This window comes from Sciurus vulgaris (genome assembly GCF_902686455.1).
Source record: "Sciurus vulgaris genome assembly, chromosome: 2".
In the NCBI taxonomy this organism is placed as follows: Eukaryota; Metazoa; Chordata; class Mammalia; order Rodentia; family Sciuridae; genus Sciurus; species Sciurus vulgaris.
In genome coordinates, this window is record NC_136462.1 from 82,242,756 (window position 1) to 82,259,255 (window position 16,500).

The window sequence follows — 16,500 nt, forward strand, 5'->3', positions numbered from 1 at the left end:
AGTTGAATGAAAAGATTTTGAATGTTCTTGCCAAAAGAAATGATACATGGTTAAGATCATAGTTATGTTTACCTTTATGTAAACATTATACAAGGTGCATACTTATCAAAATATCACTTGGTGCCCATAAATATGTACCATTTATATTTTTATAAATTAGTTAACTTTTCAAAATTTAAATTAGAAAAGAATTGTTTAAGAAAGAAAGGGACAATAATTGAGATGGAAAATAATGCATGTGATATTGGACAGCAGTTATAATCAGGTCTATCTACAAGTTTTGATAATGCATTCGGAGATTTTAATTTGCACATATTCAGGAATACAATTAATGTCCATTCTCTATGTTTCCAAACTGAAAAAAAGAAAATCAAAAAAACAGGACCAAACCAAAAGTAAATAGAAGACAGTGCTAATAGATTTATTTTCTGAATGGTTAGAAAATTGAGTTGATTGTTTATTTTTTCTTTACTTTTGAAATGTTACATTTCCCTGTATTAATAAAACTGTCTTTGTTTCATACAGTTCAATAGGAACAGAAAATAGTATTATCAGAGTATTATGACTGATAGAAGGGTCAATGTACTAACATCACAGGAAAAGAGGGTTAAATTTAAAAAGTACAAATAGAAGAAGCGATAATTAGAACAGGAGCACATAAGGATGGATAATAAGTAGATTTATTGAACTCAGCCTCATCAGTCATTATGAGTTTCATTATTTTTGTTTTAACAATCACCCGAAAAGAAAAAGAATGAGGGGTGGCCAGAACACAGAGGAGAAAAATAAAATTCCCAGGATATTCAAGGTTCAAAATAAAAGGCACTCTTAAACACCGTTGAATTGCACATTGATGATATTTGCAAAAATATAAAATCTCTCTCTAGACTAAAAAGACTAGACTAGCAAAAGAGGAAATATAATATCTAGGTACATTTATGTGATGTATATGTACACAAGGATACATATACATATAGCAAAATATAGAACTGTATAAATCAATACTGAAGGTATTAATCATGTTATAGAACATATCTACAATAAGCTATATGAAGCTATTAAAATCAGTTGCATCATTTTGCATACATGAATATGGAAATATTTTATATTTCAGTGAAAAACCAGAGAATCCATAATGAATTCCCTATGGAAATGAAGGTATGCATTTGAATAAAACAATCTCCAGGAATGCACACCAAATACCACCAGTGGCAAATCCTGAAAAGTAGGATCAATGTGGCTTTCACTTCCAAAGGTCTATATTTCTGTATTATTTAATGTGATGCTAAAACACTATGCATTGCTTTGGATAGAAAAGTTGATTTTTTAAACTACAAAATAAGAGGTTAAAGACAAACAACCCTGCAAATTCAATGTAGGGACATCAGAATCATTCAAAGTAGCATCTACAAATTATAACAAAGTTTATAAATGTATAGAAAACAACTGTTTTCTGATTTAAAAAAAAAGAAAGAAAGAAAGAAAGAAAAATCCTCAGGGTTGCTTCCCAGAGCCTGTTCTCAGCAAGGGATTCATCACCAAGACTAAACCTCACCTTCCTGAGCAGCCTATTGCTGGCTTCTTGTAAATGTGTCTTTCATTTCAGGGAGCAGATGAAAAGCAAATGAAAAAGAGAGGAGAGAGAGGGACCTGGACAAGGAGAGGAAAGAAAGGGAGAATAGAGGCAAGAAGACATAACACAAAGGTGAAAAGGGAGGCAGCTGAACCAGCTTTCCTCAGGAACATTACCTGCCTCTTCCCTGCCTGCTCCCTGTGTAAAACCCCTACTGTCTTCTGCCTTGGAAATATCCTACTGTGGTGATAAAGTTCCTGGAATCTGTCTACTGCCCAGGTTCAGTCAAACATTTAGATATGCACATATGCAATAAAAGGACTCCTTACCTTTTTTATTTAGCTGATTAACTCTCATTGCAAAAATTCTAACCCACGTGTCAATTCCTCAAAGGCAACTTCCCCTCTTGGCCAGTTCATATTTTCATATCTTGTGCATGTATGAATATCTAGTGATGAATCCCAATGATGATACACCAATATGAATAATATTTTAAAAATATGTATAATATTTAAAAATAAATAAGTACAATAACAAAAAAAGTCTTCTCCCTCTCTACCCAGTCTGAATTAGGTATTCCTCCTCTTCGCTCTTGCACCATATTGGCAAACTTTCTATATTGCCTGTTACATAGTATAATTTACAGTGAGGGTTCTCCTTGTCTGCCTTGCTAAATCCATGATTCTTGATAGCAGGGACTGTATCTTATTCACAAATCCTGGCTCACAGTAAGTGTTGTCATTTCGAGAGAAAGATATGTGGTTAGATGAGTACAAGCATGCATGTATCTATAAATGTATGAATGATTGATGATAGTTTCTTGGTAAAGAACGTTTGTACTATTTTCTGATCCTATTGAAAAGTGATGCCAGTAAAATTATTAAGCAATAATTAGATTGTTCAAGTCTAGAAATTATCATAAACCAATGGCAGGTCTGAGAAAATTCATGGTAGAACCGATTTCCAGGCACTTTGGTAGTCCTTGTGGAAACATAATATGGTCTAAATCCAGAAATTGTCCTGCAAATCAAGGCAGAATCTAGGTATATGGAGCAATGAAAACTCTAACTTCCCCTTTGGAAAGACAGCATGAGTGTATGCTTAGTGAGTGCTTTTGAACTGAAGAATAAAAATGGAGATGAGAAAAAGTTTTAATGTTTTGGCATAGGTACCAGACATTATCTATATAAATAAATAACGATCATTCTAGTAAGCTATTAACTTTAATTGCATCATCCCCACTTACCTGGCTAAGGGAAAAAGAAAGATACCAGAAATCAATATTTCTGCCATAACAGGATCTTTTAAGAAATATTTTCTTCTCATGCTGTATGTTTAGTGCTTCTCACAACTGTTCCAGCTCTAACAAGGACCTCACAGCAGCATTTGGTGACCACCTGATGGCTGATGAGCTAATTTCACAATCTGTTTATCATGGGAATTCTACTTTTGAATCCTCATGGTCTCAGAGAAAAAAAAAAAAAAAACCTGAAAATTTCATTAGAAATGTAAATAGAAGGCAAGGGAAACTGCAATAAAATATGATAGGAAGATATTTTCAAAGAAAATTAACATCTTATGTTTGTCTATTAATAAATTAACTATGGTATAGACCAATATCAGTAAAAAGGTAATAAGCATTACTCATTAAACAGACATCATTTAAAATTCTGTTGAAGACATATTTGTAGAATTTTTTGGCATGGGATTTCCAGTTGTTCCAGCACTATTAGTTGAAGAGATGATCCTTTTTCCCTGAACAGTCATGGCACTTTTTTTAAGAATCAATTAACATAATGCATAGATTTATTTATGGAATCCCATTCTATTCCACTGGTCTATTTGTCTATCCTGATATTAGTAATGAAGCAGGAGACAGAAATGGAAATGAGAGAATGAGGGTCCCACACTCCAGATTAAACTAGGCTAAAACTTGTGTTTGGGTTTTGGCTGCTTGACTGGATGGCCCCACTCAAAACTTGGATGCCATACATCTCTGTTGTTGCTCCAGGCTTCCTCAAATACCTATCATTAGTCAACTTCAAAGAGTTGTTTTGAACCCAAGCAATTCTTTTGTTTTCAGGAACAAGTACAGGACAAACTCAGGTTACCAAACACATTAAACCAACCCATCATGGGAATAAGAAATTAACATTGTACATCTTCAATTGAGTCAGAAAAAGAGAACAATCAAAAGAGACTTTCCAATGAAAGTTCAGTTCCTCATGAAAACACTATGAAAACCCTTAGACAGAAAGTACCGATGGTAACCTCTTTTAGATCCCTCCCATGCTGGGGGAGGTTGCCTCACTTGCTTCTAGTAAATCTACTGAACTCTCACCCTCTGACCTCTGGTACTTCATTCTTCAGGTGTGTGAAACAGAACCCTTTGGCACTCACACCCCCTGTGTTACATCACCACACTGTTTAAACTACAGTAGCTGTGTAGCAAATTTTGAAATTAGGAACTATGGTTTCTCCAACTTTGTTTTTTGTTTTGTTTTATGTGAAGTAAATATTATTCATGATGAAATGACTTCAAAAGGGTAACATAAAATGAAAATTAGAACTCTTCTCCTGAGAAGTCCCATGTAATCACTGTTATTTTCTTTAAAGCCTTTTCTATACTTACACTCTTTTTATTTTTATTTTTTCTTAATAGTTTATTTTTAGAAGTTTCAATTTACTGAAAAACTCAGCAGATAGTATAGAGAGTTCACACACATGCTCACCCACACAATACAATTTTTTTTGCTACTAATATCTTACATTAGTATAGTACATTTGCTACAATTAATGAACTGATATTAACACATTATTGCCAATTAGATTCCATGACTTATTCAGGTTTCCTTAATTTTACCTAATGTCTGTTTTGTTGTTATGTCTACTTAGATTTCTCTTATCTGTGATAGTTTCCCAGACTTTCCTTGTTTATCCTAACTTTTACAGCTTTGAAGAAACATGTCTGACATATTATAAGTTTTCCTTTTATTGGAATTTATTCGATAGTTTTCCGAGAGACTATTAGAAGCATATGAATATGAGAGAGGAAGACCACAGGTAAAGAGGAATTAATTTTAATAATTAATTGGTGATTAATAATTAATTTGATCCGCTGATTAAGTCAATCATCTGTGTCAGTGTGAATTTATGAATATTCATTTTATAACTTGGTTCTTCCTGGAACTAATAAGTAACTAAAACAAAGTCATAGTTATAGAATTAATTTAAAATGGATTACAGACCTAAATATTATTTCAAAACTAGGGAAAGCATAGTTTCTCCTCACTATTAAATGTGATTTTAATATTGATTTTTTTACATGTTCTTTACCAAATATAGGACATTCCCCTCTATCTCTAGTTTGCTGAGAAGTTTTTTCATGAGTGGGTGATAGATTTTGCCACAAAATACACAATGTCTTTTCCTGCATCGATTGATGTAATCATCTGACTTTGCTTCTTCAGCCTGTTGTGATGGATTTTCATTGACCGATTTTAAAACTCTCAGCCAGACTTGCATGGCTACAGTAAATATAACAGTTTACATATACCATGATTATAATTTTCAATACATTATTGTGTGTGATTGGGCAATATTTTGTTAAAACTTATTGCATTTGTGTTCAGAAGAGACATTGGCCTTTTTTTCCATTTCTTGTAGTGTTTACATAAATGCTTTGACATAAGGATAATACAGGCTTCATAAAATGAATTAAAAAGTTTCTACTCTAGCTTCTGTTTCTTAGAAGAAATTTTAGAAAACTGGTATTATTATTTTTTCCATAATATTTGGTAGAAATCACCGATGAAACCCATTGGACCAACTGTATTTCTTTGAAAAATTATTATTTATAGAATCACTTTATTGTTTGTAGGTCAACTCATAGTATTTATTTCTTTCAAATGATTTTTTATAATTTTTACCTTTCAAGGAATTGATCCATTTCATCTAAGGAATTAAATATGTAATTTTAAAGGTGTTCATAATATTTCTTTATAATCCTTCAAGTAATTCCATGGGATCATAAGTAATACTCTTTTATTTATGATACTGGTAATTTGTGTTTTCTCCCTCTCTTTCATTTTCTTTTGTTATTATTAAAGATTCATTAATTTTCTTGATCTTTCAAAATAAGTTAGCTTATTTTGCTGTTGTTTGAGTTTATTGATATTCTGTTTTTCAACTTTGTTGATTCCTACAATATTTATTATTTATTTTCTTCTGTTCTAGTTTTACTTTGCTTATCTTTTTTTCAGATTCCTAAATTGGAATGTACCCTTCTCCCTACAGTTTACTATCATACTGAGAGAACTTCAGTAGATAACTGCAGACTGGAGATCACATATTCTCTCTAAAGAGAAATAGGAAAGCCCAAGACAGGAGAGGAAAATAACATAAGGACATTAGAGAAATTGGGTTTTGATAGAGTCATGGAAAGAAGTCATGAACTTGAAGATTCCCAAACTGAAATGCAAAGAGAAAAAGAATAAAAAAGAAGTTAGAAAAAAAAGGCTAAAAGTTGGGAGACAGTATGAAGTAGTATAAGTTATACCAGAGAGAGAAGAAAAAGAGAACAAAGTCTAGGAAATACTTGAAGAAAAAAATGACTGAGAACTATCTGAATGTAATGGAAGCATCAAAACACAGTTCCAGTCATTCTAGAGAACACCAAGTATGTTAAGTAAATAATAACAACAACAACAAAAAAAAACCCTACAGGTAGACACAAAACATACAAACTGCAAACATCCAATGAAAGAAAGTCTTAAAAGAAAACAGAGTGAGAAGTAGAAATATTTATAAAGGAACAGGATAAGAATTGCTCTGAGCTTCTTTTTAGAAACATGCACGCAAGGAAAGAATAGATTGAAATATTTAATTAATTAGAACAAAAAAATTTCATCAATCTAGAATTTTATATCCAATGAAATTATCCTTCAAAAGTGTAGATAAAATAATTTCCACAAACAAAAATTAGAGGAACTCCACCACCAGCAAAAGCTACCCTGAAATAAATGTTAGAAGGACTTCTTCAGGCAGAAAGAAAACGATATTGATCAAAAACCTGGATCTACACAAAGAAATGGGGAGCTTTGGAAATGGAATAAAGGTAAAATTAAAGTCTTCCTCATTCTTTATTGATTTCAAATATAACATGTTAAAGACATGGACATAAGAATGAATAATAATAATTTCACAGGGGACAGAAGAGAGGAACTGAGACTATTCTAAGAAAACTGTCATATGAAATATGAAATGGTTTAGAACTGTTTTAAAATGGACATTAGTTAAAAATGTGTATTGCTAATTTCAGAGCAACAACAAAAATGTTTTAAATTGTAAATGATAAGAGAGGAGATCATTGGAATGCATAATATAAAGAAAATATTCATTTGCAACTTTTAGTTTGAATAAAATGCAATTTAAAATGTCAAGTAGAGATAATAATAATGATGATTATATAGTCATCAGAACATTTACATTGTAGCTAAAATATTGTTCCAGAAAAATTAATATCTCTTAAACTTTTCAAATACCCAATTAAGAATAAATAAAATATTATAATTACTTTCAAGCTTTACTATTTAGGTAATGAACAATACAATACACCCTAGCAAAGTGTCAGAAAGTAATACATAAAAATAAATACTAATGAAGCTGGGCATGGTGGCCCAGGCTTCCAATTCCAGCAATTTGGGAGGCTGAGGCAACAGGATTGCAAGTTCAAGGTCTGCCTTGGCAAATTAAAAAGACCCTGTCTCAAAATAAAAAATAAAAAAAGAGCTGGGATTGTAGCTCAGTAGTAGACCATACCTGAGGTCAACCCCCAGCACTAAAAAATAAATTAATTAATTATTAATTAATACTAACCAGTGAACCACTAGATTTATATAAAAAGCAACAAATAAATCCAAGATAATTTCTTTGAGGAAAATGTGATGATAAAAAAAATAAGGAAAACACAATTTCACAAACAGTTTAGTTGAAAGTGAAAAAAATCATTGGCACAGAATAAATTTCAAAAAGACTCTATACTTTTAAACCAATATGAAATGCAAAATAAATCTGTTCAGTTTCAAGAAACTGACTTGAAACTCAAAACTGACTCCAGAAATTTTGTTTTAATTTAGCCAGACCCATTATTTTAGAATAAAAGAACATGAACAAATCAGTAAATCCAGTGTCTCTGCAATGTCAAACATTCCTGAAATGTGAGATCACCCACACAAGTCAGAACAGAGTCCACAGTTTGGGAGAAAAGTAGATATCTGAAAGACAGGTAGCAATGTATGGTGCAATTTAATTAATGTATGTATCTATTTAATTTTGCAGTGATGAGGAATCAAACCCATGAACTTGCACATGCTAGCTAAGTGCTCTGCCATTGAAATATGTCTCCAGCCTACAACTGTATTTCTGTTTTCCTCCAAAATTCAGATTCCTGATTTTCAAACTCTACAGCTGGATGATTAGTAACTTCTATACCCTCTATTTCTATTGCTGCATTATCAACCTAGAATGCTGTTTTCATAGGCATTTACATCTTCTCTGTACAACCTTTACGATTAAAACTTGTTCATATGCATACCACAGGTTTGAAGACCATTCAAACATGTGTTACAAGAGATTTGAAGACCATTCAAACATGTGTTACAAGGAAAAAAAATTAACTGTACAGGAATTTCTCAGATTATTGCTTTTTAAGATCCCTTTTAAAATATGCTTCATTTGTCTTGTCATGTTTTTAAAGAATCTCAGAGATTATTGTCACACTTCCCTGGTTTCCCAAGTTAACAAGGCTTAGATCTTAGTAAAATTTCTTAAAACAAATTCCACCATATATAGAGAGTAATACTTTTGTGTTTAAAAAAAATGGAGGTCCTATATATACATAGAAATTGTTGGGCTGGGGAGATAGCTCAGCTGGTAGAGTGCTTGCCTCACAAGCACAAGGCCCTGAGTTCAATCCCTAGTACCGCCAAAAAAAAAAAAAAAAAAAATAGTTTCCATAGCTGCAAAAGGAAATAGTCAACAGTTATTGCTTCTAAAGGGCTAGAAAAGAAGAAGCTAAATATTCTTTGAACATCTTGAGATTTTTTTCCCATTTGTGTTATTAAATTATCAATAGATGTGTTAGTCAACATTTTGTCATTTCACTGACAAATTCAATCTAAGAGAGGAAAGAACTGTTTTGGGTGTGTCAGGGGTTTCAGTCTAAGGTCAGTGGCTCCATTGCTTTGGACCTGAGGTCCACAGCATCATGGCAGGGAGGGTAGAGTGGATCAAAGCTGCTCACTTCAGGAAAGTTGGGAAACAGAAAGAGAGGAGTGTGCTAGGGACAAGGTAGTCTCCAAGAGCATGACCCCAAAGACCCACTCCCTTCAGTTAGGTCCCACTTTATACCATTTGCCACTGCTTTCCAGTAGTCTACTAACCTAGGAATCTACCAGTAGATTTGCCCATCCATGATTTTAGAGTTTTCATGATCTGATCCCTTTCCAAAATCACACCGCTGAACATTAATGCATGGGGGAAGAACCAAGCCTTCAACATATGCACCTCTGGGGAACAGACTGGATTGAAACCACAGCAACAAACACATAGAAATATTTTAAAGTAACATATTTCCATCTTAGTTTGGCAATCTGAGCAGAAGAGCACACACAAGCCACTTTTAGGACAGAAATTTCAGACATCATTTTTCAGTTCAATATATATGAAATGCCTTTGGAAATTCTCTATACTATGTCAGTTCTATCAATGATTATCCATTGTTGCTTCAATTTGTTTCAGTGACAGAAAGCTTACTCCTTTATCATGATAATTATTTCTTCAAAGTTAATATAGGTACACCATGTTTTTTTCATTTGTCACAATTTATTTACTTGTTTGTTTGTTTTTAGACATACGTAAATCATTTTAAGGCATCGATTCCTATTGTACTTTTATATTTGTTTAATAATTTTGGATTAGCAAGATTTTTGAAACTTTATATTTTCTGTATGTCTGCTAGGTTTTTAAAAAATTAACCCCAAAAAGTTCTCAGTCACTTTTGAACTTATTAATCTTTAGGAAAATTTTAGCCTAATATTTTACAAACAGGAAATAAATAATAGCAATTACTTTAACATTAATCAGGGTAGAATTTTAATTTCAGCTAACCATGTACCTAATTAGAAATATGATCAAGCTTTGAATGTCCACGATTAGGGTATGTGGGACTAGATTTTTGTATTCATTTAGGCTTGTTTTCTGAGCAGCATGCCAGGCCTTAGCAGGTCTGGCATCAGGACAGAATTCCAGATTTATGGGAGTTCTAGTGTCTATCCTGATACCGACCTTAAATGACTCGTGTTACAATTTCCCATTTTGATCAGTTAGGTCAAAAGAATGTTGTTCTTTTATGTCACAACCTTATTATAAATGACATACTTCTCATATTGATTATGAAATTTAAAAGCTACATAAACTTGTGACTCCCTCTTCATTCACTAGAACAATGACACACCATGCTTATTTAACATACTAATGGCTACTACCTGCCCATTGATATGAAGTTTAAAGGTGTGTAACTTATAGACATTCTTTTGGCTGGGAATATAGATTCTCCTTGAAGGAATTTCTCAGTTGTGATTCATTCCATGGTTGTTTCTTCATTATTCATTAATTTAATCTTACTGTGTATAAAACTTCTAATATTCCTTGATTCAGGCCATGGGGATTCCAAGTCAGAATTCCCAGGATGAAAGGACTGAGGACTATTAGGTAACCAAGAATCAAGTGGTCACTGAGAGCTGGTGTTAGTGCTGCAGAGGTGTAATTTACTCTAGTAATGTCCAAATAATAAGCACAAGATATTACAAGGAAAGGATTTTTTAAACTCTACAGGTATATTTGAAGATACTGCTTTTTAATCACCTTCATTTTTCTGTTCAGGTGAGTGGGTAAGATACAATTGAAGTTGGTAGTTTGTTGACATGCCAAAATTAAAAGGGTTTGTCTCTTTTCAAATTCAGCCAGCATTTGTTGATCGCTTCTTAAGTGCTAAGTTACAACTTTCATTTCAGGCTCCACGGGCTGTTCCATAGGTGTACAGTGCCCCTGATCCAAGGAAATATTTTTTTTCGTGTCTGGATTATAGCATATTATAAGAGGGATTAAAAAGATTTGGATAGTTGCTTACTAAGCCTTTCCTTCCTCTAGACAGTTCCTTCAAGTGTTTGAAAGCTCATTAAGTTTAGAGCTGGGTTTTTTGTTTGTTTGTTTTCCCTTTCCATTGACCATACTGTTGGGTCAGATGAGTTGGTCACACATGTTTGTTCAAGGGATTTCATGGAGCACGTTAGCCTTTACTCCAGGTTTCACATGGTGTTGTCCATAAAACTTCAGGAAAAACTAAGGGTGACTACTACAGAGAAATCCAGGTCCCATGCTTGCTGGATGAGCAGGTATAGGAGTAGGGAAGGAGGGAAGAAAGGCAATATTCTATCAGCCTCATCACATTTAGCAGCACCACTTTTGGAAATAAAAATATAAAATGGTATGAATCTCATTTGATATAAATACACTTTTAGGTTTGTTAATTATGTGCCAGTGCTTCAGAAGCTTCATTTTTCAGTGTAGAGAAAGTTATTTGAAGTTCACAGATCAGGAGATACAAAATAATTATAAAAATACCTGTGCTTTTACAGAGGTTGGTTTGCAGACAGCATTCGACCTTGTCTGGTGGGTCTCAGAATCTTGCTAGACCAGATTACATATTTTAAAGCAAAAAATAACGCAACACGTAAATTTATTACAGTCTTTTCAGAGTGATTATTTTCTTTGTGCATATATTTCAGATACTGACAAATATTTGTTTATTTCATACTTCTTCTAACATTTCTGCAAAGGTATGAACAAAATCTTTGTGTATTAGTGGGTAGAGATCATCAACTTCATAGTGACAGAAAATTCATCTGAAAGGAATCTTTTTATAAGGACTTCTAAAAATATACAAAAATACTTGTCAGATAAAATTTCTAAGAACATATTATATAATGATTAAGTTTGGAGAGGAGAGGAAAATAAGGAGAGGATTTTTTAAAATAACACTAAAAAAACCACTATTTTCCAAGAGACTGATTCAAATGGAGAGATTTCATGAACACTAATTAATATAAGTACTCTAGAGGTAGTTTCAAGAAGGATCAAAAAAAAAAAAAAAGGAATACAGAGTTGGAAAATATCATGTTATTTATTTCAGTAATTTCTGACTTTTTATTGAAAAGTAAGTGAACAATAGTAAAGGTAAGACGCTTCTAAGGAACTAGAGAAAGACGAAAGTTTGTATATACCTTTATAAGCATTTTGATTATTTCGAATTATCCAGGATTAGTAGTTGGATACTGAACATTTTCTGCACTTTCTGACTGTTTCATTTTGAAATAGGGAAAGCTATTTTTGCATGGAGAAATCCTTAATGATATGAATAAATTATAAGAGAAATATACACTGGGAAAATTACATGTATCGATAGGAGGAAATGAAAGATAAACCCATGATTAAGGATAGAGAAAGTAATGAAAATGGTTTGTTGATGATGACTGGATACTACTCACTCATTGTGAACACATCCATAGCTCTGCTGCTGCTGCTGTTTCTAGCTCCCACCTCATTTGATGAGATTCAGAGCATTATTGGAAGAAAGTAAAGTAGCTTTGAGCTTCAGTGAAAGGTGCCTTAGTGTATGAGATCTGGGAATTTCTCTGAACTGACTAAATTTAAAGATGAATGGAAAAAATAGAAATGAAGTTTACTGTGGAGCAATTTGAAACATAATGGAGTCCATTTTTCTAAAGAAAAATTAAGGACATAACAATTTAGTAAAAGAAATACTTAGTAAAGAATAGAAAGGATCTCACTTGAACACAGAGATGCCTGGAGGATACAACAGCATCAGCTTGTGGAAGTGCAGCTACTGCTCACATCCCAACCTCTCCAGGACAGTGAGCAGAGAGTGGACCCCAAGGCAGCCTCCTCAGCAGAGTGGGTTTCTACAGACCTCCACGCTTGTCAAGTCTATCCTACTGCTGCCTATTGTTCTGTGGCATATGTATGATGCCAGCTAAAATCTCCCTGATTGATCTTTTCAATAAAAAAATCATTTTTTGAAAAGAAACTCATCTGTATTTTAAAAGTCAATTTGGGGTTCAGATTATCCTTTGGATGAATCTCCCTTACATTTACTGCATTCAATTTCTTGACTTAGGACATAAAGACAAGCAGATTGTAGGCGATTAATTCATCCTGCCAGAGACTTAAAACAGCCTTTTGGTTGAGATTGTACTTTGCCATTCTGTGGACAGTATCAAAACATAGAGGAAAACGTTATGTGCCAAGATTATTATTTCTATGTGATATTATCAGATCAATCATCCATTCATCCATGTGCCTGTCAACATTTATTGAACACATGTTATGGGCTGTAATTTGTGAATAAGATGTTGTCTCTGTCCTTAGAGATGTGGCAGGACCAACAGACAGGACAGGCAAATGTAATCATGAAGTATCAAAGACCTTATGATGGATACTTGCACAAAGTGGCCTGAGAGTGTGATGGAATAGGCATAACCAAGCTGTGAAGAGAGAGGATGCTGTCATTGAAAAGATGATGCCTGAATTTAACTTATAGATGAGAAACAATCTGCAAAACCAAAGCATGCCAGGCACAGTGGCACACACCTGTGAATCCTAGCTACTCAGAAGATGAGGCAGGAGGATCGTAAGTTCAAGACCAGTCTCAGCAATATAGAAAAGCCCTAAGAAACTTAGCGAGACCTGTCTCAAAATTTAAAAAAATAAAAATAAATAAAGAAGAGGCTAGAGATGTGGCTCAGTGGTTAAGTTCCCCTGGGTTCAATTCTCAGTACTTAAAAAAAAAAAAAGCCTGCACAGTTCAGTTCAGTTTCAACAACCAAATAAGCAACAAAAACCGGGTTATTCAAGTACTTGAAGCAAATCTGAGAATATATTGTCATGATAGGAAAGAATCAAGACGTGAAACCTGAAAACTAGTCAGAGGAAAGATAGTGTGCCTGAGGAGTGTGAACTTCTGTGAAAGAATAAGTCGGAAAGAGATCCGGCAGGATTGTAACTGATCAGGTGACTCAGAGAGACTGCCTTCTCCCTTTTTCATCCCTCTAGTGTTTATTCTGCTCCTACTGACTCTTCTTTAAAATATTTTTTGTCATTTTCCTCCTTTATCTTCACTGTTAATCACCTCCATCCTTTATGTAAATATTTTGTTTTTTAACAGATACATAAAAATTATACATATTGAGTACCATGTAATGTTTCAATGCATATGCATACTTTGTGTCATGTTTAAATTAGGTTTGACATGTCTGTCTCCTCAAACATTTGTCATGTGTTTATGGTAAAAACAGTCAAAATCCTTGATTTCTGTGTTTTGAAACGTTCATGTCATTGTTGTCTATAGCCACCTTCCTGTGCATAGCACAGTAGGACTTCTGGCTCTTTCCCTCTGCAGTACTCTTCTGACTTTTGATAATCACCCTTCCATTCTCACTAGCTGTAAAAGCAACATCTTTAGATTCCAAGTATGAGGGAGATCATTCAGTTATTGTCATTCTATGCCTGGTTTATTTCACTTGACATAATGACTTTCAGTTCTATACATATTACTGCAAATGATGGGATTTTATACAAAAGATACCTGAATGGTAGTCCATGATTTTTATGATTCACATTTTCTTTATCCATTAATCAGTTGATGGGGACTTACCACCTCCAACTTAATCCATCAAGAAATGTGTAAATCAACATATGTATCTCCAGAAAAGATACTACTAAAATATAATGATCATCTCAGGTAGACTCCTCCCTGAGAACTTTTGCTTTACTACTAGTTTTAATTTTTGAAGAGAGAATAGTGTTCCCCTTAATATGCCTCATTTAATTTTCTCAGTGTCTGTGCTGTATTTCTTCATTTAACACACTATGTAATTTGAATTTCACTTCTGTATTTTGAAAAATCCATGTTTATATTAACAAGTTAATTCATTGTGAACATCATCTAAAATGCAAAATTAAGGCTTTTAGGAAATTGAAGTCATGTATTATCACTTTTTGCTAGATCAATCCTTCTTAAAAGTTAGGCATTTGTTCTTTAAGATGTTTCTTATGTATATATAACACCGATACATGCTATTGATTTTATTTTGCAAAATTTGTTTTTTATTTTAACTCTCAGTTTGGTTATATGATCTATAACCAAAGTTTTTAATAGAAGCACAATATTCATTGCAAACATGTATTCTAATTTGATTTTAAAACTCTTATCTATTTGTTTTGTTTCTTTACAATTATTTGTTATTACTAGTGAAATAACAGTGCAATTAATATGTGAACATATGTATCAGCCTTGTGCTCGTAAGCTGTGGCATTTCCTTTTGATTATGATATATCCTCCACAAGTTTAACCTTTGTTTAGTGTTAGGAACATTAGAGATCTTTGCTATGACTTAATTTAAATATTTTAAATTCTATAAATTTAATTCCCACTCCCACTTATTACCCATAAGAAATTCATATGGACTCTTTCATACTCACTGAATTTAATCTCTGAAAATCTGTTAGAAAAAACAAAATTTTTAAAAGTTGTATTTTCTTAATGATTGGTAGATTTCAACATATTTAAATGAATTTAGTTGTTCTTGTATTTTTATAATTATGGGTCACTTGTGCCTTTTTTATTTTTCCATATGTAACTGGAATTCCCCAATTTGTAGTTAATACATTTACATATATTCTGCATGAGTCACTCATACTCCTACTTGATGAAAATATTTCTTATTTTTCTCTAATTGAATTATATTTATTGATATTAAATTAACAAATTCTGAATTGTATGAAGTAATTAAAAGTAGAAGGATGCAGTAACATCAGGCATTTTCCATTACTCACAAAATATATCGACAATTTCTTTTTACTGTTATCTCTGTTTTTTTTTTCAAAGAATGCTTTTTAAAGCATGATGATATAAATTATACAGAATATTGCTACTGCCCTAAAGTTCACCTGTACACCTACTTGTCCCTCCCTCTGTCTGAACCCTGGCAATTGCTGGTCTTTTACTGTTATCATAGTTGTTTTCTTTTCCAGAATGTCATAAAATTGGAGCACAAAGTCATCACTTTTTTAAAATTGTTTTTTTTCTTTCACTTAGTCATTTAAAAGAGTCTTTATGTTTAATCCTGGCTTGATAGCTCACTTCTTTTTGTTGCAGAATAACTTTCCATTGGATGTACCACAGTTTACCTATTCATGCACTGAAGGACACATTGGTCACTTCCAAGTTATGACAATTTTGAAAATGCTGCTATAAACACTTGTGTGCTGATTCAGTTCAATTGGATGCACTATTGCTCTACCCTATGGTAAGAGTATATTTAGTTTTTTAGTAGCCAAATTGTCTTTCAAGGTGGCTGTAGTTTTTTTGTATTTCCCACAAGCAATGAATTCCTGTTACTGTATGTCCTCACCGGTATTTGGTGGTGTTCTAGATTTTGGCCATTCTAACAGATGAGTACTAGTAGTGTGTCATTGTTTTAATTTGCATTTCTCTGATACTATTTGATGCAAAACATCTTCTGGTTAGCATATTGCCATCTTTATATCTGTTCAATTTTGATGTGCCTGTTAAGGTCTTTGACCCTTTTTAAATTGAGTTGTTTGAAGAATATTTATTTCATCATCATCTATGATTGTGATGATATTAATTATACATTTTGCTTTTCAGAATATGTGTCTTTTAAAACACATACATAAAATGGTTGAAATGTAAAAATAACTGGAGTTTTTTGCAAATCACACCTGTTGCCTTTCACCTCAATGGTTGTTCCATTCTCTCTCATTCA